Raw genomic sequence first — 27,464 nt, forward strand, 5'->3', positions numbered from 1 at the left:
GTACGCTTTATAAATTGTAAAACAGGGTTTTTTGGATAGTGATTATCTATTGATCCTACGTAATCTGCAAAGGCAATTTGCCAACCTATATGGTTTTGAAAACAATTTTGGATTTCCTTAATAGTTAAACTGACAATTACATGATTCAAATCTTTTCCGGACATTTGTACACAGCGAGTGCGACCTTTTAGAATAAGTTGTGCCATCAAGTCCAGGTATGGAGACAAAGACTTCGTGACATTATTGGGAAGAAAAAGCCATTCGAGAATATTTTCTAATTGCATTAATATTTCCGTGGGAGAATGAGGAGAAGGTATAATTACTAACTGAATGGGTTGTTTTAGATTGACCCGACTTAGTTGGGAGTTTTGTATTTTACTTTCAATCTTTTTTAGTTCCTCTTCCGCTTCTGCAGTTAGAGAGCGGGGGCTGTTTAATTTAGAATCTCCTCTAAGCAAGGAGAAAAGATTTGACAATTCATATGTAGGAATCCCCAAATAAGGTCGGAGCCAATTAATGTCTCCTAACAATTTTTGTAAATCATTTAATGTAGAAATTTGATCTCTTCTCAATTCTACCTTTTGAGGGTGAACAGTGGTACGTTCAACCACAGTTCCCAAATATTGATATGGACTTTTCATTTGAATCTTTTCAGGAGCAATAACCAATCCTGCTCCTTTTAGACAGGTTTGTAAACATTGGAAAACCTCAGTCAGCTGCTCCTGAGAGGGTGCAGCACAAAGTATATCATCCATATAGTGAACAATATAGCATTTAGGAAATTGTCTTCGGACTGGCTCAACAACTGAAGCCACATAATACTGACACAAGGTAGGGCTGTTTAACATACCTTGAGGAAGGACCTTCCATTGATAACGCTTTCTAGGGGCTATATTGTTTACCACTGGGACTGAAAAAGCAAATTTTTCCTTATCTTCTGGGTGTAAAGGAATTGTGAAAAAGCAGTCTTTTAGGTCCAAGATAATTAACAACCAGTTAGCTGGTATCATACTAGGAGATGGGAGGCCTGGTTGAAGGGCACCCATAGGCTGAATTATAGCATTTACTCCTCTTAAGTCTGTTAACAATCTCCATTTTCCTGATTTTTTCTGTATAACAAACACTGGTGAATTCCAGGGACTAAAGGATTCTTCTATATGGCCCTTCTCTAATTGTTCTTGGACCAGATCACTTAAAACCTTTAATTTTTCTGAAGAAAGAGGCCACTGCTCAACCCAAACTGGTTTTTCTGTAGTCCATTTCAGTCGAATAGGTTCAGGAGAAACATAATTATTTTTACAAGCAGTGGCCGCTAATGAAAAGGCCGATATCCCAAACCAGATTTGTCCATTTTAATCTCAGATTCAATAGGTGCCACTCTCCCCTGATGATGTCTTCCTAATCCCAATCCGGGAATGTAACCCTGTTTCTGCAACATTTTTTGGCTTTGATGACTATATTGATCTACTGGCAGTAAGTAAATTTCTGCATGCCACTGTTGTAATAAATCTCTTCCCCATAGATTGATAGGGAGTTGAGCAACATAAGGTTTCAATCTAGCTGGCTGCCCATCTGGTCCTTCACAATTAAGCCATTGGGCACTCTTTTTGAGACCCTCTGCTTTTCCTAACCCAGTGACTTCAATATCAGCTGGCTGAAGAGGCCAGGTGTCTGGCCAATGTAAATGGCTAATGATTGAAACATCAGCACCAGTATCAATCAATCCTCTAAAAGACTTCCCATTTATGATAACTTGACAAGTGGGTCGTTCCTCTAGGACCTTTTCTGATAAAAACACTCCTGCCCCTCCTGTGGTATTGAATCTCTTCTGTCTAAAATTATTCCTGTCTTTTTTTTTCTGGACTCTAGGTAAAATTAAGATTTGAGCAATCTGATCCCCTTTTTTAATTTTCCAAGGAATCGTAGTGGAAACCATCACTTGTACTTTATCATCCCCGATATTATCCAATATCCTGGTATGAACTCGAATTCCTTGTTCTGTTAGCTCTGCCCTTCCTATTATCAATCCTATTGTATCTGATGGTAATGGATTTTCCAACTTGGTTGTAATAGAAGTAGGAGTTTCGCTAGGAAGGAGAATTAAATCCTGTAAACTAGGGAGCTCTACTGTGATGTCGAACTCTGGTGCAGAGCGTAGTTCCAGGGAGTCTGGCTCTTGTTCTGAATGGGGAATGCTTCCTTGGTTGACGGGGCTGGAAGCTTGCCCCGAGGGTAGTTTCCCAACAAGGGGGTTCCATCTTTATGAAAGATGGACCGGCACTGGTTAGCCCAGTGACTTCCTTTATTACATCTTGGACATAGTCTGGGCTGTTTATTATTGTTACTAGAAGGTGCTGAAGCTCCATGAGAGAAAGGTCGGGCTCGTGGAAGAGCACGACATTGTTTTTTAATATGTCCTGTCTTACCACAATTAAAACATTTTCCTGAAAATTTGTCTTTAACTTTTAAATTAGCCATTGCTTGGGCTAACATTGAGGCCTTAAAGGACTCCGTCCCCACTCCCTGACAGGCTTTAATATATTCGGCTATGTTAGCTTTTCCTTTTAAAAATCCTATGGCCTTTTTGCAATCAGTGTTTGCGTTTTCATATGCTAACAATTGAAAAATAGTATCAGACACCTCAGAGTTAGTAACTTGTCGTTTTAATGCCTCTTGTAAACGAGCTAGAAATTCAGTATAAGGTTCCTTAGGGCCTTGTAGGATCTTTTGAAAAGAAATATTTATTTGACCCGTAGATTCAATTTTATCCCATGCCGTTAAGCAACATTGTCTAATCTGTTCGATAGCCAAATCATTCATTCTTAATTGATCTTGAAGATTACTCCAAGGACCAATCCCTAACAATTGTTCCATTGTAATTGGAAGATTTCGAGCCTGATTACGATTAGCAGTAATTTGGGCATGATCTTGCCACCAAGACTTAAATTGTAAATATTCACTAGGTGATAGCACAGCACGGGTTAAGCTATGCCAATCAGCAGGAATCATACGATTTCCTTCAGCTACTCCCTGCACGATTCCTTTTGTAAAGGGAGAATTAACACCATAGTTTTGAACGGCCTGTTTTAATTCTTTAAGAATTTTAAAAGGAAAGGGCTCATGAATGAACTCGTAAACTCCATCAGGGTTGGCGGGATCAATGCCTGGAGCCACTGTCTCCCTGACAGTTACTGGAAAGGCTAAGTGTATGGCATCCAAATCACCTTCCCTTTGAGCCTGTAAAATTCCCTGTTGAATGGATGATAGGTGGTGTTCAGGGATAGCGCTCACTTTCTTTACAACCCTGGAAGTAGAGGCTTGACGAGTCCGCGTCACCTTACTCCTAATAGGAGGCGATTGAGGAATATCAGAATCAACAATTGGAGCCGAAGGCTCAGGAGCCAGATATTCTCTATGATAATTTTGTTCAGGGACAGCATATTTAGATTCTTCCAACAAAGGTGTAAACTCCCCTTCTTCCTCTAAGTCCTCTGTGGTCTCTGGAAGTTCTAAAACTGATTTAATTAAGTTCCAAGTACTCCAAATGGACTCAGGAATTCGAATGCCCTCATCCTGCAATATCCTAAATTCCATTCCTACCATTTCCCATATCTTTAAATATAATGTTTCTGATGTAAAAAGCCAATCACAATGTCTCTCAATAGTCTGAAAAAGTTTCAAAAGCTTACTTTCACTTGTTTTTGCACCCCCCTTTTTAAGGAGTTGTCCAAACACACAAATGTAAGGATTATAGTTTCCCATTTTAGCCCGTAAATACCTGAGAGAGGGAACTTATCTGCAGGATTTCTTTAGTGTGGCCACACAAAATTCCTCCCTTCTTCTCAGGGCTCCACAGCACTTCCAGAGAATAAAATTTCCACTGTAGTCGCGGTCCTTCGTTCCTCGTTCCTGCCTGTTTGTGAGCCTGCCCCACGTTGGGCGCCACTTGCCGGGGCCAGCTCAGCAGGATGGGGAAGAACGGGTGCTGTGGAACTTAAGGAAAAATAGTTAACATAAAACAAGACACAGAGACATTTATCTTAAGTAAAGGTGGGAGCCAGGGAACTCAAGGTCTCAGGGACCAAGAGCGTGGGACTCAAGGTCTCAGGGACCAAGAGCACCGGGGAACTCCAGACCTCAGGGACCAAGAGCGCCGGGGAACTCCAGATCTCAGGGACCAAGAGCACTGCCTCAAGAAACCACACTGCTTTTATTGTGAGATTAAGTGAGGAGTGGCTATGGGTGGATCATACAGGGTTTACTATTATATAAGTTCTTTTACTATTTAAAAAGCCACTTAGGTGGTAAAGGGTTAAGCTCTTACTCTGACCTCTAGGCACATAACAGTTCTTAAGCTTAAGTCATTTATGCCTTTAGGTCTTTGCTCTTAAGCTTAAGTCATTTACCAGCACTGTGACTGTTTTTCCAAGAAGGAAGATGGGATAAAGTAAGACAAGAAGATGGGATAAAGTAAAGAAGGACAAGATGGAGTTTTCAAGGAAACATGTCTTGCAACAGAAATGTCTTTGGAGAGTGCTGTTTGCATGTGTGGTATTTTTCCCAGCATTTCTTCTAAGAGAGAGTGAAAGAGTTCTCCACCATTTCTATTGACCCAGAAAGGTTTTGAAACCAAGTAGGGCCTTCTGGGATCCTGGGCACACAGAAGCACTTCTGTGTCCCCAATTTCTTGTTTTTAGTGAGTAAACTTCAGTCTCCATTACCTTCCTTAAGTTCCAAAAGACAGGTTCAAAGAGCTGCTAATCAGGGAAAAAGGGGATGCAGAGACCAGAGAGGAGCAATCAAGAAACAACAGTGCAACTTCGGGGGCAAGGTCCTGGTTCCTCCTCAAGGAATATAGATAACATTATCTTTGAGTTCTTCCTCAGAACTAAAGCCCCCAACAAATGGAAGATGTTAATGAAGCATTCTTTATTCCCGAAAGAAGACCACCAGACCTCTGACCACCAGCTTTGAAACAATACATATTTGTCTCTACCTTATCTAGGGCCCTGTTTTTCACTCTGTCCTAAGAGGGGCACAGTCTTTCAGGCATTAGCCTCCTGTGACTCTTTTTTGCCAGGCAAAGCAATAAAGCTATTTTTTCTCCTTTGCCCCAAATTCTCATCTCCATGTTTCTATTCAGCACTGGTGAGCAGAGGCTGGATTCCGGGAACAGTTTTAAGCAATAACATAAATACTATAATTAATTCTCTAGAAGTTTGGAAAATACTTATTTCTGTTGTAACCCAAACCTAGACAATTTTAAGACACCATGGCTCTTGCTGCCTATTTGATGGAGAGCAAACATAGTGAGACATATTGGGAAGGACAGCACAGCCCTTGAAAACAGAATGATGTGTGTGGTCTCCTGTGATCCAGGCATGGATCACATGGGGAAGACGCCATTCTGCATGTGATTTTAAAAGGGGAACCATCCCTATAAATTATCATACTAAATGAATTCAAACAGTGAAAGACAAACATCATATGATATCGCTGAAATATGGAATAAAAAAAAAAAGATAAAACTGAACTTATTTGCAGAACAGAAACAGACTCACAGACTGAAAAATTTATGGTTACCAAAGGGAACAAGGGAGGGGGGAAGGATAGACTGGGGTTTGGGGCTGGCACATGAACAATGAGGTATATGGAATGATAGGCCAATGGGGACCTGCTGTATAGCACAGAGAACTCTACCCAGTATTCTGTGATGATTTATGTGGGAAAAGAATCTGAAAGAGAATAGATATGCATATATGTATAACTGAATCACTTTGCTGTACAGCAGAAATTATCACAACCTTGTAAATCAACTATACTTCAATAAAACTTAAAAAAAGAGGAACCATCCCAAATGCTATCCTGTCAGGGATGAGGTGATATTAGCACAAAGAAGCCATTGCTGTTCTGCTAGATGAAAGTCAGTATAATATGTATCTAATTTCAGAGAAGACATGGAGACAAAAAAGATGCAGCAGAGATTAGCAGAAGGACAGTCCACAAGAAGTGCATAAAATGTTCCTTCAGGAAGATGGACTTCACCCATGACCTCACTCCAGGGACTGGCTCCAAAGCTGGAGTTCTCAAAAAACTGAATTTATGGGAGTTCCCGTCGTGGCGCAGTGGTTAACGAATCCGACTAGGAACCATGAGGTTGCGGGTTCGATCCCTGCCCTTGCTCAGTGGGTTAAGGTTCCGGCATTGCCGTGAGCTGTGGTGTAGGTCGCAGACGCGGCTCGGATCCCGTGTTGCTGTGGCTCTGGTGTAGGCTGGTGTCTGCAGCTCCGATTAGACCCCTAGCCTGGGAAACTCCATATGCCATGGGAGCGGCCCAAGAAATGGCAAAAAGACACACACACCAAAAAAAACCAAAAACAAAAACAAAAAACTGAATTTATGATAAAGGAAATAGATTCCTACCACCTTCCTGGGATCGAGCCAGATGCAGATTTTCCAATTGAAAGCAACCACAATTGGCAAAGTAGAGAATTTTAATTGTGAAAAATGTTTGAAATCTGATTGAAATAGACTAGGGCCTCATTGTTATAGATGTAACCCAAATATAGTCAAGAAGACTGGATGTGCTGTATAGCACTGGGAACTATGTCTAGTCACTTATGATGGAGCATGATAATGTGAGAAAAAAAAGTATACATGTATGTGTGACTGGGTCATTTTGCTGTAGAGTAGAAAACTGACAGAACACTGTAAACTAGCTATAATGGAAAAAATAAAAATCAATATAAAAATAAAAAACAGAAGGCTGGATGAAAAACCTAGAAACATGGGATTTGTCCCACAATATTCATTAGAGTTAAGAAACCCATTTGTGGATGGAAGGATCTCACTGCTCATATCAACTTTCTTCCTGACCTCTGGGAGTGGAGGAAAGAATATTTGGAGTATAAGATGAGGCAAGTTATTTATGTCATCACCAGCCTCTTTGAGCTCCATGGTAATATTTGGGAAGATACAGTACAGGACTGAAGGGGTACCATAAAGAAAGAAAAGATTATAGAACAAACGTGGGCTATACACTGGAATCTTGAGAAGGAAATGAAGTTATTTCCATAGAGCACCTTCAGAACAAGAGACTAAACTCTTAGCTAGATCATTCAGATTCATACTTTGTAGCTGAACTTCTAGAGCCTCACTAAACTTTTTCTTATTTTAGAGTGAATGATCTTTATCTGTGATCCAGCAGTCATGCTCCTTGATAATTACTGAAAGGAGATGAAAACTGGAGTCCACACAAAAACCTGCATATGGTGTTTATAACAGTTTTATTCATAATTGGAAACACTTGGTGGCAATCAAGATGTCTTTAAGTGAGTGAATGGATAAATTGAATGTGGTACATCTAGATAATGTATTATCATCCAGTGCTAAAAAGAAAGGAGCCACCAAGCCATGAAAAAACATGCTGGAAACTTAAGTGCACATTACTAAGTAAAAGAAGTAAAAGAAAGTAAAAGAAGTCAATCTGAAAAGGATACACACAGAATGGTTCCAAATATATGACATTCTACAAAAAGGGAACACTGTGACGACAGTAAAATGATTGGTGGTTGCCAGGAATTGGCAGAAGAGATGAATATGCAGAACACACTGGTTTTTAGGGCAGTGAAAATACTTTAAAAAATTACAATGATGGATACATGCCATAATACATTTGTCTAAACCCACAGAATGCATAAATTCAAGGAGGAACTGTAAGGTATGTAAACTACTCGATAGGAACTTAACTGTCACAAGACTATAGGCATCTTTAATAGGATAGACCTAGAAAGGCGTTCAAGGATAGGGAGATTATTTCACATTGTGGTTAGCAACCAAACACTTACACGTCTAGGTGAAAGATGGATTATCAAGGTAACATACAGAAGATAATTAAGACTCTGGTTAATTGATTCTGGCAAATACTAACTAAAACATTATTACAATGGAAATTATGAGCCACCAAGGTGACAAAATACATCACTTGATAACAATAATGCATGCTAACATGCATGTTCTTTTCTAACAATCACAAGCATGCTTAAGCTTATTATTAATTCTTCAAGTCACCATGGCCCAGTAACCTAACCCCAAAGAAAGGATAATCACTGAGGCAAAAGTTACTAAAGGGAAAATATAAATATTTATGATGTAGCTACATATAAGTCAGAGCCAGATAGCCCTATTCATCCCAAAGGGCAAAGGATGTGAGTCCATACAGCCAATGGCTTAGTCCAACCCCATGTCAAGAGAGAGGCTTGCCTCTAGCTAAAGCATTGAGGCAGCTTACAACTGGCAATATGATGGGATATGTTTTATTACAGATTTATAATTTTGCTCACTTTCCATATGGAAAATGGTGACAAAATAAATATAGGACCTCTGTTACAATCAATCACATTATATAAGGTTATTTTTATATGCTGCAAATTCAGTCCATTATTGGCTCATGAAATCGATTTCATGATTGAGTAGTCATCAGTATTTTCTTAGTACTCATATGAAAATATTAAGTGTACTTTTGTGAATCACTAATTTTATATATATGTATGTTTGTGTGTGTACTGACTTGTGACAAATGAAAATATTTTGTACTGTGAGTTGTAGTCAAATGTTTAAAGGTCATTGACCTAAGCTGCTAAAAGACCAATATTGTCAATTGAATTTCTGTAAATAATATTTAATTTTTTTAATATCTATAACAATAGATGAAATATTTTATTATAGTTCTAGCCCAAGAAACTAAAAGACAATGAAGGTTATTAACTTCAATTGAATCAGGGTTCAGAAGTTTAAAATTTATTAAAAAAAAGAAAAAATTAGTAAATTTACTTTTATAAGAGTGGAAAAAGACTAATGCATGTATTACATTACTTGTCTTGGAAAATTAATTGAAAAGCCACAGAACACTTCAAATTCAGTTATTCAGTAATACTTACACTTGAGCAAATTTTAGTTGATAACATTAATTTGTATCTTTTAAATTTAACCATTCTCATGAAATTAAAATTTTATATTTTTTAAGAGTCTTTTAGGTTGCTTTCAGTACTGTAATTTTCAAAGTCACAAATCAATTCTTTGTTTTATTCTTTTTTTTTGTCTTTTCAGGGCTGCACAGAGGTTTGCAGGCTAAGGGTCCAATCAGAGCTGTAGCAGGCCTATACCAGAGCCACAGCAACACTAGATCCGAGCCACATCTATGACCTACATCACAGCTCACAGCAACACCAGCTCCTTAACCCACTGAACTAAGCCAGGGATTGAACCCACCACCTCATGGTTCCTAGTCGGATTCATTTCTGCTGTGCCATGATGGGAACTCCCACAAGTCAATTCTTAATTAGAGGATTCTATGTTTATTGAAGTATCTGTAGAATACCAAGTAGAAAGGAGGAACAATAACGTGGAGACAGTCTACTCTAAAGAAGATAACATTGCATTAAGAACTCTCCAAAAGAATAGTAACAGCAAACCTTCTAATTAAAGAATTTTCCTCAAGTGCCTATATCACCAAATAGTGTATCTTTATTTTCTTAAGTAACTATTGATTCAACAGTTATTTATTGAGAACCTACATTGTACTAAGCATTGCAATAAGAGCTAGAGATCACAGAGATAAGACATCCCACTCTCCAGATGCTTTTGTTCTCAGTGATAAAGATGAAAATTTACACTGTCAGTACTGCAAATTAAGCCTATAATAGTGATAAGCAGAAACTGTCATCTTTTGGTCTCTGAAGAACAGTGTCCAGGAAAGACCCAAAGAAGAGCACAAAGTTCTGTATGAATAAAGCAAGGAGAAAAACTTAACCAAAAAGGAGAAAACAAAATGCATGGTAGTGCTTGGAAGAGAGGCTTGAACTAGGTCATGCAGGATATTAGATACACTCTTGGAGTTCCCGTCTTGGCGCAGCGGTTAGCGAATCCGACTAGGAACCATGAGGTTGCGGGTTCGGTCCCTGCCTTGCTCAGTGGGTTAAGGATCTGGCGTTGCCTTGAGCTGTGGTGTAGCTTGCAGACGCGGCTTAGATCCTGCGTTGCTGTGGCTCTGGCGTAGGCTGGTGGCTCCAGCTCCAATTAGACCCCTAGCCTGGGAACCTCCATATGCTGCAAGAGCAGCCCGAGAAATGGCAAAAAGACAAAAAAAAAAAAAAAAAAAAAAGATACACTCTTGATGTATTTGAATGCCATTCCAAAAGTAACTGAGGAGCAATTATCACCTTTAAACAGAGGAGTGATTTGATCACATTTCATTTCAGAAAGTCCACTAGGGCTCTGATTTGAAGAATTAAGTCAAGGGGGCAATGCTTAGCACTGGGGACACCTATTGGCATGCCAGTGTAGAAATTCCAGTGCAAGTAATAAAATTATCAACTAAGACACTGACAATGATGATGGAAAAACTGTTGAATGACTTCATATATTTTGAGGGAGGTATAGGGATCAATTGTCATGATAAACTTGATGCTAGTTATGAGGAACCATTTTTTAAAAATTTAAACTTCTGATTATTTTGGCTTGGATGACTGTGAAAGTGGTATTTCTACCCATTATAATTAAGCAAAAGAAAAAAAAAAGTAGGCTTTAGGGTGTAATAAAAACTGTGACTTTAACTTTTTTATATTTTAAGCTTACAGGTGTGAATGCCCAATAGCTCACAATATGGGGCTTAAGAAAATGGGTCTCTGGTAGAGAAGAAGTACAGCTCTCAGATAGAGGCTAAGTACACAGGGAGGAGGATTAAAGCTCAGGAACACAACAAGGAGGAATACTCATATTTAAAGGGCTGGTGGGAAAGGTCAAATTAGAGAATGTTAAAAAGTGTTTAGACAATTATGAAGGGAATAGCACAAAAGAATGAAACCAGGGAAGTGAATTCCTCCAGGAGCCTCTAACTCTCATAACTATAGGTTTTACTTACAGTACACCAGTCCTTAAAATAGATACCCAAAGAAACAGTACAGTAACCAACCTGCAAATACTCTTTACTCCTTAAATACATGTACAGACAGGATGTGAATTCTAGAGAAAAATTCCAGTTTCAGTCACTTGGGGAACATGGGGGAGAGAATTAGGATCAGTGGAGTCTAACATTTGATAGTTTATTTTTTAAATGTGTTTTTGCATATGCAAAATATTTTAAAATATCTCATCATTATATTTTATTAATACTATAATTTTTTGTTTTATTCTAATTTGTTTATGTAAGCTATCTGCCATATCCAGATTTAACAATATTCTAGCCTTGTTGATGTTTGAAGGTGGGCCAGCATAATGTTGTTCAGAGGACCTCTTTTATTTTTTTTCAAATGTGCCCCACAGTTTGGGGTATTCCTATAATATTCCCTGTTTCCAGCATTTTCACACAATTCAGTCATGAGTTTTATCAGAGCAGACAAGCATGAAATGAATTTTTTAGCATGGTTTATGAATGCCAGGAGAGCTCAGAGATCAGTAACATTAGAAGGTATTGGTGATTGATATTTAACTTTTCATTTTTATTTAAGTAAGCAAATCCCTTCAATCATTATTTTTTTATTGCTCAAATGAATTTATCACATCTGTAGTTGTATAATGATCATAACAATCCAATTTCACAGGATTTCCATCCCACAGCCTAAGTACATCCCCCCACCCCCCAAACTGTCTCCTCTGGAGACCATAAGTTTTTCAATGTCTGTGAGTCAGCATCTATTCTGCAAAGTTCAGTCTGTCCTTTTTTCAGATTCCACATGTCAGTGAAAGCATCTGATGTTGGTGCCTCATTGTATGGCTGACTTCACTTAGCATGACAGTTTTTTAGGTCCACCCATGTTGCTAAAAATGCCAGTATTTCATTCTTTTTAATGTCTGAGTAATATTCCCTTGTGTATATGTACCACATCTTCTGGATCCACTCCTCTGTCAATGGACATTTAGGTTGTTTCCATGTCTTGGCTATTGTAAATAGTGCTGCAATGAACATTGGAGTACATGTGTCTTTGCGAGTCATGGTTTTCTCTGGGTAGATGCCCAGGAGTGGGATTGATGGATCAAATGGTCGTTCTATTTTAGTTTTCTGAGGAATCTCCATAGTGCTTTCCACAGTGGTGGCACCAATTTACAATCCCACCAGCAGTGTAATAGGGTTCCTTTTTCTCCACACCCTCTCCAGCACTTGTTGTTTGTAGTCTTTTTGATGATGGCCATTCTGGCTGGTGTAAGGTGGTACCTCAGAGTGGTTTTGATTTGCATTTCTCTAACAATGAGTGATGTTGAACATCTTTTCATGTGTTTCACGGTCATCTGTATGTCTTCTTTGGAGAACTGTCTGTTTAGATCTTCTGCCCATTTTTGGATGGGGTTTGTTTTTTTGGTATGGAGTTGCAGAAGGTGTTTATAAATTTTGGAGATTAATCCCTTGTCAGTTGATTCACTTGCAAAGATTTTCTCCCATTCTGTGAGTTGTCATTTTGTTTTGTTTAGGGTTTCCTTTGCTGTGCAGAAACTTTTAAGTTTTTTAGGTCCCAGTTGTTTATTTTTATTTTTATTGTCAGTACTCTAAGAGATGGATCTGAGATGTTGCTATCCTATATGTCAGAGAGGGTTTGGCCTATGTTTTCCTCTAAGAGTTTTATAGTGTCTGGTTTATATCTAGGTCTTTCATCCATTTGGAGTTTATTTTTGTGTATGGTGTTAGGGAGTGTTCTAATTTCATTCTTTTCCCTGTGGCTGTCCAGTTTTCCCAGCACCACTTATTGAACAAGCTGTCCTTTCTCCATTGTATATTCTTGCCTCCTTTGTCATAGATTAGTTGACTGTAGGTGCACGTGTTTAATTCTGGGCTTTCTATCCTGTTCCACTGATCTATATGCCTGTCTTTGTGCCAGTACCACATGGTTTTGATGATTGTTGCTTTGTAGTATAGTCTGAAGTCCGGGAGCCTGATTCCTCCAGCTCCATTTTTCTTTTCAGGATGTTTTTAGCTATTCTGGGTATTTTGTGCTTCCAAACAAACTTTAAAATATTTTGTTCAAGTTCTCTGAAAAAGGTCCTTGGTAATTTGATAGGAATTGCATTGAATCTGTAGATTGCCTTAGGTAGTATAGTCATTTTGATAATATTGACTCTTCCAATTCACGAGCATGGTATGTCTTTCCATCTATTTGTGTCATCTTTGATTTCTTTCATCAGTCTTACAGTTTTCAGAGTACAGGTCTTTTGTCTCTTTAGGTAGGTTTACTCCTAGGTATTTTATTCTTTTCTGATGTGATGGTAAACGGAATTGCTTTGCTAATTTCTCTTTCTGATCTTTCATTGTTAGTATATAGAAATGCCATCGATTTCTGTGTATTAATTTTGTATTCTGTGACTTTGCCAAATTGTGGATGAGCTCTAACAGTTTTCTGATAGAGTCTTTAGGATTCTCTGGGTATAGTATCATGTCATCTGTGAATAGTGATAGTTTTACTTCTTCCTTTCTAATTTGGATTCTTTTTATCTCTTTTATTTCTCTGATTGCTGTGACTAGGACTTCAGGAACTATGTTGAAGAGTAGTGGCGAGAGCGGACATCCTTGTCTTGTTCCTGATTTCAGTGGGAATTCTTTCAGCTTCTCACCATTGAGAATGATGTTAGCTGTGGTTTGTCATACATGGGCTTTATCATGTTGAGGTAGGTTCCCGTTATGCCCACTTTCTGGAGGGTTTTTAGCAGAAATGGGTGTTGGATTTTGTTAAAGACTTTCTTTGCATCTATTGAGAGGATCATATGGTTTTTATTCTTCAGTTTGTTAATGTGGTGTATCACACTGATGGATTTGTGGAAATTGAAGAACCCTTGCATCACTGGGATAAATCCCGCTAGATCATGATGTACAATCCTTTTAATGTTTGTTGGATGTGGTTTGCTAATATTTTGTTGAGGATTTTGCATCGATGTTCATCAGTGAAATTTGCCTGTAGTTTTCTTTTTTTGTGGTGTCTTTGTCTGGTTTTGGTATCAGGGTGATGGTGGCCTCATAGAATGAGTTTGGGAGTATCCCTTCCTCTGCAATTTTTTGGTATAGTTTCAGAAGGAAGGTTGTTAGCTCTTCTCTAAATGTTGGATAGAATTCGCCTGTGAAGCCATCTGGTCCTGGACTTTTGTTTGCTGGAAGCTTTTTAATCACATTTTCAATGTCTGTTCTTGTGATGGGTCCATTCATCTTTTCTATTTCATCTTGGTTTAGTCTTAGAAGATTGTACTTTTCTAAGAATTTGTCCATTTCTTCTAGGTTTTCTGTTTTATTGGCATACAGTTGTATATAGTAGTCTCTTATGATCCTTTGTATTTCTGTGATGTCCGTTGTTACTTCTCCTTTTTCATTTCTAATTTTATTGATTGAGTCCTCTCTCTTTTCTTCTTGATAAGTCTGGCTAGGGGTTTATCAATTTTGTGGATCTTTTCAAAGAAGCAGCTTTTCATTTCATTGATCTTTTCTATGGTTTTCTTTGTTTCTATTTCATTGACTTCTGATCTGATCTTTACAATTTCTTTCCTTCTACTAACTATAGGTCTTGTCTGTTCTCTCTTGATCTGCTTTAGAAGTAAAGTTAGCTTGTTTATTTGAGCTTTTTCTTGTTTTCTGAGGTGGGCTTGTCTTGCTATAAACTTTCCTCTTAGAACGGCTTTTGCTGCATCTCATAGGTTTTGGAGTGTCCTATGTTTGTTGCCATTTGCTGCTAGGTATTCTTTAATTTCCTCTTTGATTTCTTCAGTGATCCATTGGTTGTTTAGTAGCATGTTGTTGAGTCTCCACATGTTTGTGTTTTTTGCATTTTTTTCTTGTTGTGGATTTCCAGTCATATATCTTTGTGGTCGGAAAAGATGCTTGATATGATTTCAATTTTCGTAAAGTTACCAAGGTTGGATTTGTAGCCCGGGATGTGATCAATCTTAGAGAATGTTCCATGTGCACTTGAGAGAATATGTATTCTGTTGCTTTTGGATGGAATGTCCTATAAATATCTATTAAGTCCATCTGGTTTAATGCAACATTCAGGGCCTGTATTTCCTTATTGATATTCTGTCTGGTTGACCTGTCCATTGTTGTAAGTGGGGTGTTAAAGGCCCCCACTCTGATTATTTTATTGTCGATTTGTCCTTTTAAGGTGTTAGCAGTTGCCTTCTGTATTGTGGTGAAACTATGTTGGGTGCGTAGATATTTAAAATTGTCATATCTTCTTCTTGGATTGATCCTTTGATCATTAAGTAGTTACCTTCCTTGTCCCTTAAATATTCTTCATTTAAAGTCTATTTTGTCTGATATGAGTATTGCTCTCCAGCTTCTTTGATTCCGTTTGCATGAAATATTTTCTTCCATCTTCTCACTTTCAATTTGTATGTGTCCCTAGAAGTGAAGTGGGTCTCTTGAAGACAGCATATATATGGGTCTTGTTTTTGTATCCATTAAGCCAGTCTATGTCTCTTGGTTGAGGCATTTAGTCCATTCACATTTAAGGTAATTATTGATATGTATGTTCTTATTTAAATTTTATTTATTGCTTTGGATTTTTTTTTGCTGCTCTTTTTTCTTTCCTTCTTCTATTGTTCTTTTCCACCTAGAAAAGTTCCTTTAGTATTTGTTGTAAGACTCGTTTAGTGTTGCTGAATTCTCTCAGCTTTTGCTTATCTGTGAAGGTTTTGATTTCTCCTTCAAATCTGAATGAGAGCCTTGCTGGGTAAAACAATCTTGGTTGAAGTTTTTTTCCTTTCATCATGTTAAGTATATCATGCCACTCCCTTCTGGCCTGCAGAGTTTTTGCTAAAAATCTGCCAATAACCTTTTTGGGGTTCCCTTGTATGTTATTTGTTTCTTTTCCCTAGCTTCTTTAAAGTTTTTCTCTTTGTCTTTAATTTTGGTCAGTTTGATTAATCTGTGTCTTGGGGTATTCCTCCTTGGGTTTATTTTATATGGTACTCATTGTGCTACCTGGATTTGAGTTTGTGGTTCCTTTCCCATGTTAGGGAAGTTTTCAGCTATTATCTCTTTGAGTATTTTTTTCTGTCTGCTTCTCTCTCTCTCTTTTCCTTCTGGAACCCCATAATACAGATGTTGGTGCGTTTCATGTTGTCCCAGAGTTCTCTAAGACTCTCTTCATTTGTTTCCAATCTTTTTTCTTTTTCTATTCCACATCCATAATTTCCACTAATCTGTTCTGCACCTCACTTATTCATTCTTCTGCCTCCTGTATTCTGCTGTTAGCTGCTTCTAGTGCATTTTTTATTTCAGTTATTGTATTTGGCATCTCTTCTTGTTTAAGTTTTATATCTTGTATCTCTTTGGTCAGTGTTTCCTGTAAGGTATCCATCTTTGCCTCCAGTTTATTTTCAATGTCTTGCATCATCTTCAGCATCAACAGTCTAAAGTCTTTTTCCTGGAGGCTGAGAATCTTCTCATTGCTTAGCTGATTTTCTGGGGTTTTTCCTTTCTCCCTCATCTGAGTTATAGTTCTCTGTCTTTTCATTTTTATAGGTTTTTGGTGTGGTGACCTTTTTACAGATGGTAGAGTTGTAGCCTCTCTTACTTCTGATGTCTGCCCCCCTTTGGCTGAAGTCGGTATGCGGGGCTTGCTGTAGGCTTCCTGATGGGAGGGGCTGATGCCTGCCCACTGGTGGGTGGAGCCAATTCTAATCTCTCTGGTGGGTGGGGCTTAGTCTCTAGATGGGATTAGAGGCAGCTGTGTGCCTGAGGGGTTTTTAGGTAGCCTGTTTACTGAGGGGCAGGGCTGTGATCCCACCTGGATTATTTTTTGCCCTGGGGCTTCTCAGCAGCTGACTGATGGGTAGGGCCAGATTTTCCCAAAATGGCCACCTACAGAAAAAGTCATGCCTGCTGAATATTCCGAGAGCTTTGCTTCCAATGTTCTTCCCTTACAACAATCCACATTCACCCCTGTTTTCCCAGGATGTCCTCCAAGAACTGCAGTCAGAGTTGACCCAGATTCCTATGGAGACTTTGCTTTGCCCTGGGATCCAGGGCACGTGAAAATCTGTGTGTGCCTTTTTAGAATGGGGTCTCTGTTTTCCCCAGTCCTGTGGAGCTCATGCACACAAGCCACACTGGCCTTCAATGCCAGATGCTCCAGGGGCTCTTTCTCCCCATGCCAGATCCCCACACTCCTGTAGGTGAATCTCTGTGAACCAGTTAGCTTCCAGTCTGTGGGGCTTCCCACCCAGGAGGTATGCAGTTTTTATATTACAAAATCACCCCTCCTACCTCTTGATGTGTCCTACTCTTTTTCTTCTGGAGTAGGATATCTTTTTTAAGGTTTCCGGTCCATTTGAGTGAAGAATGCTCAGTCTTTAGTTGTGAATTTTGTTGTTTTTATAAGAGAACTTGAGCTCCAGTCCTTTTATTCTGCCATCTTAATCCCGTCTCCTGAACTTTTCTCAGAAATTACATGGCATCACTTCTGCAGTATTTTCTTGGTCCCTCGGGCTGGTCTGGATAGGCTGGAGAGGAGATTGCACAGCATATAACTATCAGGAGGCAGGACACCATGACACCTTCTTTGTAAGCAAATGGATACATTCCATTTCCTGTGAAGCCCCAGAAGACCTCAAGCATTATTTTGAAATCCCAAAGACAGTGGTTGTCCTAATATTGGTTAATGCATTTTCTCTGTTCTAAATAGATGACTCTGTTATATAATAGTCTTTGCTATTGGAAATCATGTACCTAAGTTTTGTGATTACACTTAGCTATTATGCCATTTATATTTATCTCAATTTTTTAATTTAGTGGTGATTTTGAAGACTATTCCATTGTTTAATGTCTGTAATACTCCAATCTAAAGATTAGTGTATCATGGATCAGGACTCTATTGTCCTCCCCACCCCATATTCTCCCCTTGCCATTTTGTCTGTAGAAAAAATTTAGCCAAAGAATAAGTTTAATCAGAGACAGGAGAAAATGCAGAAGCAAATGAAAACAGTTAAATGAGACCAAATAACAATAGTTTAGTCATTAAGCAAAGTCAAGGACCTTTAGTTCTTCCTCAAGGGCTGTAGATCATATTCTGAGCCATGTCCTATGAGCTGTCTTATAGATAACTGAAACCCCACCAGGTGGAAGAAGTTAACTACTTGATGACCAGACTGTAGCCAGGTCATAAGCTGCCACAATTCTGAGAACTGACCTCAAAAAAATGGGAACAAACTGACCCTGAAACTGAAGATTAACTGTACTTAAAACTACAAAGATTATACTGGTCAGACCACTGCATGATCAATTTCAAGATGACTGTCAGAGCTGACTGCTGTTCTCCATGTAGTCCCCTCCCACTACCTATAAAAGCTCTTGCCCAGATTGTCAGTGGAGGGAGATGACCTTTGAATAGGAGTCCACCTCCCCACTCCATCGCTGGCCTCTGAAAGAAAGCAAACTTTCCTTTCCACTAACCTTACCTCTTTATTGGCTTTAGAGCAGTGAGCTGCCAGACCCAACTTTCAGTAACATTATATTACTAATTTGAGAATATTGAAACAAGATTCTATATTAAAAATCAAATATAGCAAACAGTAAACATCTGTACACATTTTTCATTCTGTTAAATTTGCAAATAAGTACTGCATTTGAATGATACATAATTGGCCTACTTTTCTCATCTTCACAACTGCTAATGTATAATACAATTGTCACATCGAATATCTTCAGAAGTTACACCCTGCTACTTCTTTTACATTTATACACTCACATTAAACATTCATGACTTATTTATTGACTAAAGGGATTTAAATTAAATTTGTGTTAAAAACCTACAGAGAAAACAGATTTTGTTTTTATTCCTCATTTTGATTTTGCAAGGGTACTTGGAAGAATTTGGGGCTCCTGAATGTGAGGAATCATTTATTTTAAGGTCATGATGACCTTTTGAGGTGGGCAGTTTGTCAGTAGGCATAATTATTTGAGGTGGCCCAACAACTCTATTTCCTAATCTACTTGCTCTGAGGGATTACAAAGTATACAGTAAAAAGAGAACTAAACATAAATTCTCAGTTGTTTTTCCATAGTGAGATATAAGCCCCTTTGCACTGTGCAGCACTGAAAAGAACTGCTGCAAAAGTTGCAGAAGAACAGTATATTTTCTACCAATACAATTAAATCTATGACCTGGAAGGAAGAACAATGTGCAGAGAAATACCAAGTAGCTTAAGGCACATCTTCCACCAAAGGACTTGGTAGATTAAGCTTGAAAACTCTTTGGTGTATTTCCTTAGCTCTCCTGTAGCAACGCACAACTATTTCCTGTTTCTCTGCTTCTTTTTAATTGCTTCTGGCCTATTTATCTTGTTTCTAGAACAAGACTTTTGAATCCAGGGAAGATCTTACAGTCTTATTTTTTTTGTCTCCCATAATTCTGCAACAAAAACATATGTGATAAAAATTTATTATATGGTTAGTGATAATGTTAGTGGTCAGGAAATTCTAAAGTTATGTGGCTTAAATATCCTGCATTTAAAATCTTTTTTTTTCCAACAGCTGCTTTTGAATGGCATCTGTGTAAGTGTATTTGACACAGTCTCCCCCAACTTCCTAAGATGAAAACTAACACTGCAGTATAAAATGAGGGTGGAGAAGTTTGAGGACAGATTGGGAGAGATAACTCAAATAACTACTTAGGAAACAATGTTCAGTTGAAGGAAATCAATGTAGTTTTCCCTCAGGACATCCAGATTTTCTTCATGAAAGAGAAACCACTAGAAAAGATCTAATAACATGAAAGATGGAAAGGTACTGAATCTATCTCATGCCTCAGAAACCAGTTTGACAGAAATTGGAAAGCTATTTCCTCAACCTGTGTGACCTGCTTTTTTGAGGTATCCAAAACAGTAATCTTTGCAGAAGATTTACAACCACCATCTTTGCAGAACTATGAAGGAAGTTGTGTGTGCACATGTATTGGTCAGGAGTTAAAGTGGGTAGACAGGGTCCTTCTTTTTTGCCTCATGGTAGATATATAATCTCTGTAAAAAGCACCAAGGGTTAGAGTGGGGAGAAGAACTTGGGGAGAAGGAATGACTGTGATGTGTACAATTAGAATATAGCAAACCAGAAAGGAGGGTGTTATGGGATGAATTGTGTGCATACACAACCCCAATTCTAATTTCCAAGGACTGCCTATGGATAGAGGCTGTTAAAGTAATTAAGATTAAACAAATTCATTAGAGTGGAGCCCTGACTGGATAGGACTGGTGTCCTTAAAAGAGACATCATAGTCTCTCTGCCTCTGTGTCCACACAGAGAAGAGGCAATGGGAGGACATAGGAGAGTGTGGTCCCCTGCAAGACAGGAAGAGAGGCCTTGACAAACTCTGTTGACAACTTAATCTCAGGTTCTAATACCCAGAACTGTGAGAAAATAAATTTCTGTTGTTTAAGCCACCCAGTCTATGGTATTTTGTTACAGGAGTTTGAGCAGACTAACTCAGGGGATGAGAGAAGGTGTCTCCTCTTTAGAGAAGAATCAAACTAGCCATGAGCTTTCACATTTTAAGAATTAGCCATGCAGTTAATCCTAGTTGTGGATTGAGGTGAATATTAAAAGATTCCAATAGGAGATGGAAAATGGGCAAAGGGAAATCCATCATGGTATCCACTGCCAATGATATTTGCTTCATTTTGCCTCCTTTAAGTTGAGAGAAAAATCAACACAAGATATATTAAAGGTAATTTACAATAAAATATTTTTAAATTATCTTGAGCTTAAAATATACTTAAAATAACTTGAAATGAGTAAGTTCAGCAGTGTCTAAAAGAAAATGTCAGGAATATGTAAAGGAGTTCTTAACAGATATTAAAAATGTTAAAAAAAGAACATCTATGAAAACAACAGTGAAATTATGTGATAATAAAACAGAATGAGGAAGAATTACAAATAAATTTGACACGCAATGCCAGAAATAACAACTGATGAACTTGATAGAAAATTGAATCAGTGTTAGAAATGATGAATTCATGAAATTATACCAGAGGGTAGAGTTATGAGACAAATATATAAATAGAATTAAAGTGAAAATAGTAACTCTGAAGGACAAGGAATTCAGGTTATTGTAGAGATTAATAATAGGAAAGATAGGGCAAAATAAATGAAGCAATTTTGTAATAGCTGCTTAGAAATGTCACAGATGATGTGAAATTAATAGGATGAGTGAGCCATATTACAAAGAGCTGTCTCATATCTAGTGTAACTAAAAACAAATTAATTCAATTATTATAAATATATAGCAAAGATTGTTGCTATAATTTCAACTGTAGAATTCAATGAAAAACCACCACTCCCACAAAGATAAACGTACTTTTTTCATTATCCCCCTGCTACGGAAAACTTAAAAACACTGGATATTTATATGAAACAGACATAGAAAACTTCTAATAGATGGCGAAAAGAAGGTAGTCTTAGAACCACTGTTTTCTTTTCCCTCATATACTGGAGAATCTAGCAACCCAGAAAAAACAATAGTCTTAAACAAACATCTCCAAGCCTTCTCTTTCTATCTAGAAGGGGAGGATACAGTTCATCATGATTTTTTTTTTTTTTTTGCCTTTTAGGACCACACCCATGGTATGTGGGAGTTCCCAGGCCAGGGGTCCAGTTGGAGCGTAGCTGCTGGCTTAAGCCACAACCACAGCAATGCTAGAATCTGAGCCATGTCTGCAACCAACACCACAGCTCTCAGTGATGCTGGATCCTTAACCTGATGAGTGAGGCCAGGGACTGAACCCATATCCTCATGGATACTAGTTGGGGGTTTGCAACCTGCTGAGCCACAATAGAAACTCCAATCATCCTAATTTATTTTAGGCAATAACCACTCTTCTTTAGCCATATGTAGAAAAGAAATGACACCAACTCAAAGCACATATATATGTATTAGTGTGTACATTTATCATGAGATCAGGTTTTCCCTGTATCCCATAAATTTAAATGTACTTAATTTTCCCTTAATTTGAGTTGGTGTTATATTTTTTTGTTGTTTTTTCTCCCTATCTTCTCTTCTCTGCTTTCTGATTTTCTATTTTATATAGTCTTTTATAGATGGCTAATCTAGATAGTCAAAGAGGCAAGCTGGAGGGAATTTCCATGGAAGCATATAGTCGGCTAAGTTAACACAAATGCTCAATGGTCATTTATACTGGAAGAAACTCAGAGGTTATTATTAATATAAGCACCAGCAAATAGCCATGATAATCATACACAAAGACATCATAATGCTCGCTTCAAAGTCTATCTCTATCTTATTTATAATTATTGTAGTGTCCATCATTCTTTAGCAGCATAAAAAGTTACTCTGAATGTCTCATGCAATGTAAGAAAGTTGACATTTTATTTAATGTAATGTTTTAAAGGCTGTTAGTTTAATTCTATTTGTGACAGTCAAAAAATAAAAGGCAAAATGAAAATCATTAAGATGATTGTGTAAATTTAGTCAATACTTTTCTGAGGACACTTGTTCAGTGCTATCTAAAAATGGTGCTCCATCATGGTTTTGTCATTGTTATTTGAGATTTATGTAAAATTTTTCATTTTGGGAAACAAACAACTTTTTGTGCTTATAGGAATCTAAAAGTGGTTGAATTAATCCAATTTTAATTCACGTTTTTTAACATGAATTAAAACATTTTTTCCTTTGAGTTAGAATGTCTAAAAAGAGCATACGATACTGTTTATTTTTCAAGGCACCTCCCAAGTTATCAATTGATATAAATATGACTTAAATATTGAATATATTTCTGGTGACATGCATATGCAGATATTAATAGGCAAATGATGAATTTCTTTTTGGCATTTTAAAGTAGAGAGAAAAGGTTAACATTAAATAAAAACAGAATAATAGACATTTCAAAAAAAATAGTCACTGGTATTCATGCCAGCGTTCCAACCTCAAAATACTCCACATATCTTTTCATCACTACAGATGAAACTCGTTGGATATTACTAAAGCAGTCTCAACATACCAGTCACTGTCCATCCTACTTAAGAGCAAAAACAGACTTTCTACCATGGCTTCAAAGGTTTTCACTGCCAGAACATTGCTATCAGGACTTGATTTCTTGCTCTAAATCACATCCCAGAAGCACTGCAGGCAAGATTGTGATGTTGGAAAAGGAGTCTTCAAATTCCTCTATTGGAATTTCTTTACTTCTGTGTGACAAACCTGCCCTATCAAGTGCATTCCAACTGTCCCATTATGTTAGCTCCTAAGGACGAATCCACTCCATTCAGTCTAGCGTCATGACTCCAGTGCAATGGGTCTTACCTTATCCACACCAATCTTACCTAGTCACCAACCAAATTAATCTCTCCTAAATTCTATTCAACTGCTTTATATTACATAACTTTAATTGTGGAACAGCTTTACCAGAGGGCGAAATGGCTAATTCTTTTCAAACTATACATGCATATTATTAGGAATGTTTAAGGCTTGGGAGAATATTCCAGTTTGTCAGAAAAGATTTTTTTTTTTTTGCCATGCCCACAGCCTGTGGAAGTTCCCAGGCCAGGAATCAAACCCAAGCTGCAACAGCAACAATGCTGGATCCTTAACCCCCTACACCATGAGAGAAATTCCAGAGGAGATATTTTGTGGAAAGGAGGAAGGACTCTTTGAAGTCTATGTTAGTTTGGGTACTCCAGAAAGCAGATGCTAAGGAGTCAGGAGTAGAAGAGGTTTACTGGGGAGAATGCCTGAGAAAGACAAAGGGAAGGGGAGCAGGAGTAGTCAAGAATCTGGAGACACTGATGCAGGTTGGACACTTGTGAAGTAAGAGGGACTGAGTGGAAAGCATCTGAGATGAGGGTACAGCCTGATGGGGAGATTCAGCAAAAAGACTGGGTGGAAATGGCCAGGCCCAGGCACTCAGTCACTGGCTAGTGGTTACTAAGAAGATACCTTTGACCTGAACACCTGGATAGATCCCCAAGGCACTGTGGCTGGAGGCTGTTAGCTAGATTAATTTTGTTGTTGTTGTTGTTGTTTTAGGGCTGCACCCACGGCATATGGAGGTTCCCAGGCTAGGGGTCAAATTGGAGCTATAGCTGCTGGCCTATGGCACAGCCACAGTAATGCCAGATCCGAGCTGCATCTGTGACCTATACCACAGCTCATGGCAATGCTGGATCCTTAACCCATTGAGCAAGGCCAGGTGTCAAACCCACGTCATCATGGGTACTAGTCGGGTTCATTAACCACTGAGCCACAACAGGAATTCCAACTAGACTCTTACCTGGAAGGAGATCTGAAGGAAGTGGCTGTAGCAAATTCCTCACCAGGAAAACAAAAACAAAAACAAAAACAACAAACAAACAAACAAACACACATCTAAAAGCTACAGTGCTCTGCCCAAACATTTCTTTCTGTACAAAATCTATTTTCAGCCTATACATATTCATCCACTATGTTATTTCTGTATTTTTGCCCATGTTTTTACAAAAGTATGAAATACCTTTTATCCTTTTCCTTGATGCTTCCTTCTCTTTTAATTTTATTCACTTCTGTAACTTATTTACTTCTCTACTTTTGTTCATTATTTAACTGTTTTATATGTCTAGGCAGATCATCACACATACATAAAGTAAGCTCGTTATTTGAATAGGTAATATATGCACTTTGTAGAAAAATCAAAGGTACCCACACTTTTATATGTAGTCTAACAACCAACTTCTTAAGGGATACTTCATTGATTATTCTCACAAATCTACAAGCTTCTACCACATGCTGTGATCCACTTGCTATACTGCAAAGCATGCCTGTAATACATAGAATGTTTTATATATGTTGAAACCCAGCTAAAATGAAAATCCTTTCTATATGGTTTTATACATTGTAGGTCAAAGAGTTCTCTGTGAGAAAAACCTATTCATGTAGAACAAACGTAACAAAGTATGGCACACATGGCAGTGGTTGTGTGTTTTTCTAAGAAAAATGCTCTCCTTTTCCTGTGATTGGATGGCTTGATTTGAGATGCCTGTGCCTAGGATATTTCTTATATTCCTGATGGTGATATTTGAGTAATAACATGTACTATGAATGCCTCATAATATAAGCTCACCCATAATTTTAGAAATTCCAAAAAGAGAATGTAAATGTAGGATCTTTAAATGCTATACCAATTTAGGCAAACAGAATAAAGAGAAATCATTGCTAAATGATACCTATTCTTTTGGAGCCTTAGGTCTTCAAAATAATTCTGAACCAAGAAAGAGCTTGAGTTATTTCTGCTTAGTGCTCAGCAGGGATTAATATGGCCAAGAAGAGCAGACTCAGGGATATGATGGAGGTGCAATATGATTGGCTAATCAATCACCCAGCAGGGGCTCTGACTGACTAGGTGCTAATGACTCCAACCTCTGGCATTCCTTTTTTCCCATTTAACCTGTCTATCATATGACAAGCTTTCCATGAAAGCTGAAAAGAAGTGCATACAAAGTATAAGACAAGAATTAAAGCAGGGAGAATAAATAGGCTAGCAGAAAAACTGATAGGATCTAAAAAGAGGATGGCAAAATGGTGAATATTTTGAATATACCCTGAAACAGAGCCATGGAAGAGTGACAAACTCAAGATCAGTCTAGACCCTGAGAGATAAGGAATTACCTTTACATTAATATTCTACAGATGAACATCTTGGGGAGGTTACTTTTCTTTGCTGTGCTTTGTATTTGTGCTGAATATGGTTCTTTTTAAATTATACATGGTTCTTTTTACATTATACATGGAGTAGTACATAGTATATAACAAGCTTTCTAGAGATGCAATCTACTATCAAGCACAAAAAATGCCAAGGGGATGATAGGGAATATAATTCAACAACTCTGGCTAAGGGAGAGTCACTCTATAAAGCAGAGAAGTGCTTCCATACCATTTTCACATCAGAGGCCACACCCACATACACACACACACATGCAAATGATACTACAGGTATGGTACCTATGGTCATCTGAAAGAGATTCAGAGCCCCAGTCAGACAAGACTCCTGGCACATGCAGACAACTGACCCAGCAGTTCCAGCCACCCCACATCTAGTCTGTATTTGCTGAGGCTGAAGAGATCAGATTGTCATGAAACAGCTGTGGCATATCTCTTGGGGATGTCTGCAGTAATGGTACTTATAAGCAAAGTCATTCAGCTCTTTGCCTTTTGAGAAGGTATTCAACTAGAAGTGATGAAAAAAAATCCCCATCAGGTGATAAGAATCCCAGTGTGGGCAGGAAAGGACTTGTCTGACTGCTCACCAGTGCCCTCGGCCACTATCTTCCAATGTCTCCCATCTCTTTTCACCATTCAGAGCCCAACCACCCAGTTTCAAGTTGTCATGGACTCCAGCCTGGATTATTTCTATATTTGCTAGGGTTGCTCCCTATGTTTGCCCTTGTGTCCCTACTGCCTGTAACTATCATAGTAGCCAGAAAGACCATAGTAAAACTAAGTCAGATCAAGTGTGTCTTCTCAACTCATGAAGGAAAACCCAAAAGTTGACATGGATACAAAGACACTCAGCATCAGCCCCTCTCTGAACTTACCTCCACTATTCTGTTCCCATCCCAGGGCATTTACTCTGTCTTCCTTTGGTTTGACTACTTTCTCTCCAGAAAAACCACGTCTCCATCAGGATGTCCCTGGTTCATTATGGTCCCTGCAATTTTATTTATTTATTTATTTATTTTTTGCTTTTTTGGGCTGCACCCATGGCATATGCAAATTCCAGGCTAGGGGTCTATTTGGAGCTGTAGCTGCCAGCCTACATTACAGCCACAGTAACACCAGATCTGAGCCACACCTGTGACCTATACCACAGCTCATGGGCTCATGGCATTGCCGGATCCCTAACTCACTGAGTGAGGCCAGGGATTGAACCCATGTCCTCACAGATCCTAGTTGGGTTACCACTAAGCCACAATGGGAACTCCCTTTTTTTTTATGGTAAATTTTCTTATTTAACATCTCTGATGGTTAATGTTATGAGTCAACATGGGCAAATAATTGTGCCCAGTTATTTGATTAAATATCAGTTAAGATGTGGCTGTGAACTTATTTTTTTAGATGTGATTAACATTTTCTTTTTTTGTCTTTTCTAGGGCCACACCCACGGCATATGGAGGTTCCACGGCATATGGAGGTTCCACGGCATATGGGTCTAATCAGATCTGTAGCAGCCATCAGCCTACGCCACAGCAACAGCAACGTGGGATCCGAGCCTCATCTGTGACCTCTGCCACAGCTCATGGCAACGCTGGAGCCTTTACCCACTGAGTGAGGCCAGGGATCGAACCTGAAACCTCATAGTTCCTAGTCGGATTCGTTAACCACTGAGCCACGATGGGAACGCCAGTGATTAACATTTAGACAAGCAGACTTTAAGAAGAGCAAACTATGCTTTATAATGTGGGTGGGCCTCATCTAAATAGTTGAAGGCCATTGAGAGAAAAGACGGGAGTCCCT

The sequence above is a fragment of the Sus scrofa genome, chromosome 17, assembly GCF_000003025.6.
Source record: "Sus scrofa isolate TJ Tabasco breed Duroc chromosome 17, Sscrofa11.1, whole genome shotgun sequence".
Taxonomy (NCBI): Eukaryota; Metazoa; Chordata; class Mammalia; order Artiodactyla; family Suidae; genus Sus; species Sus scrofa.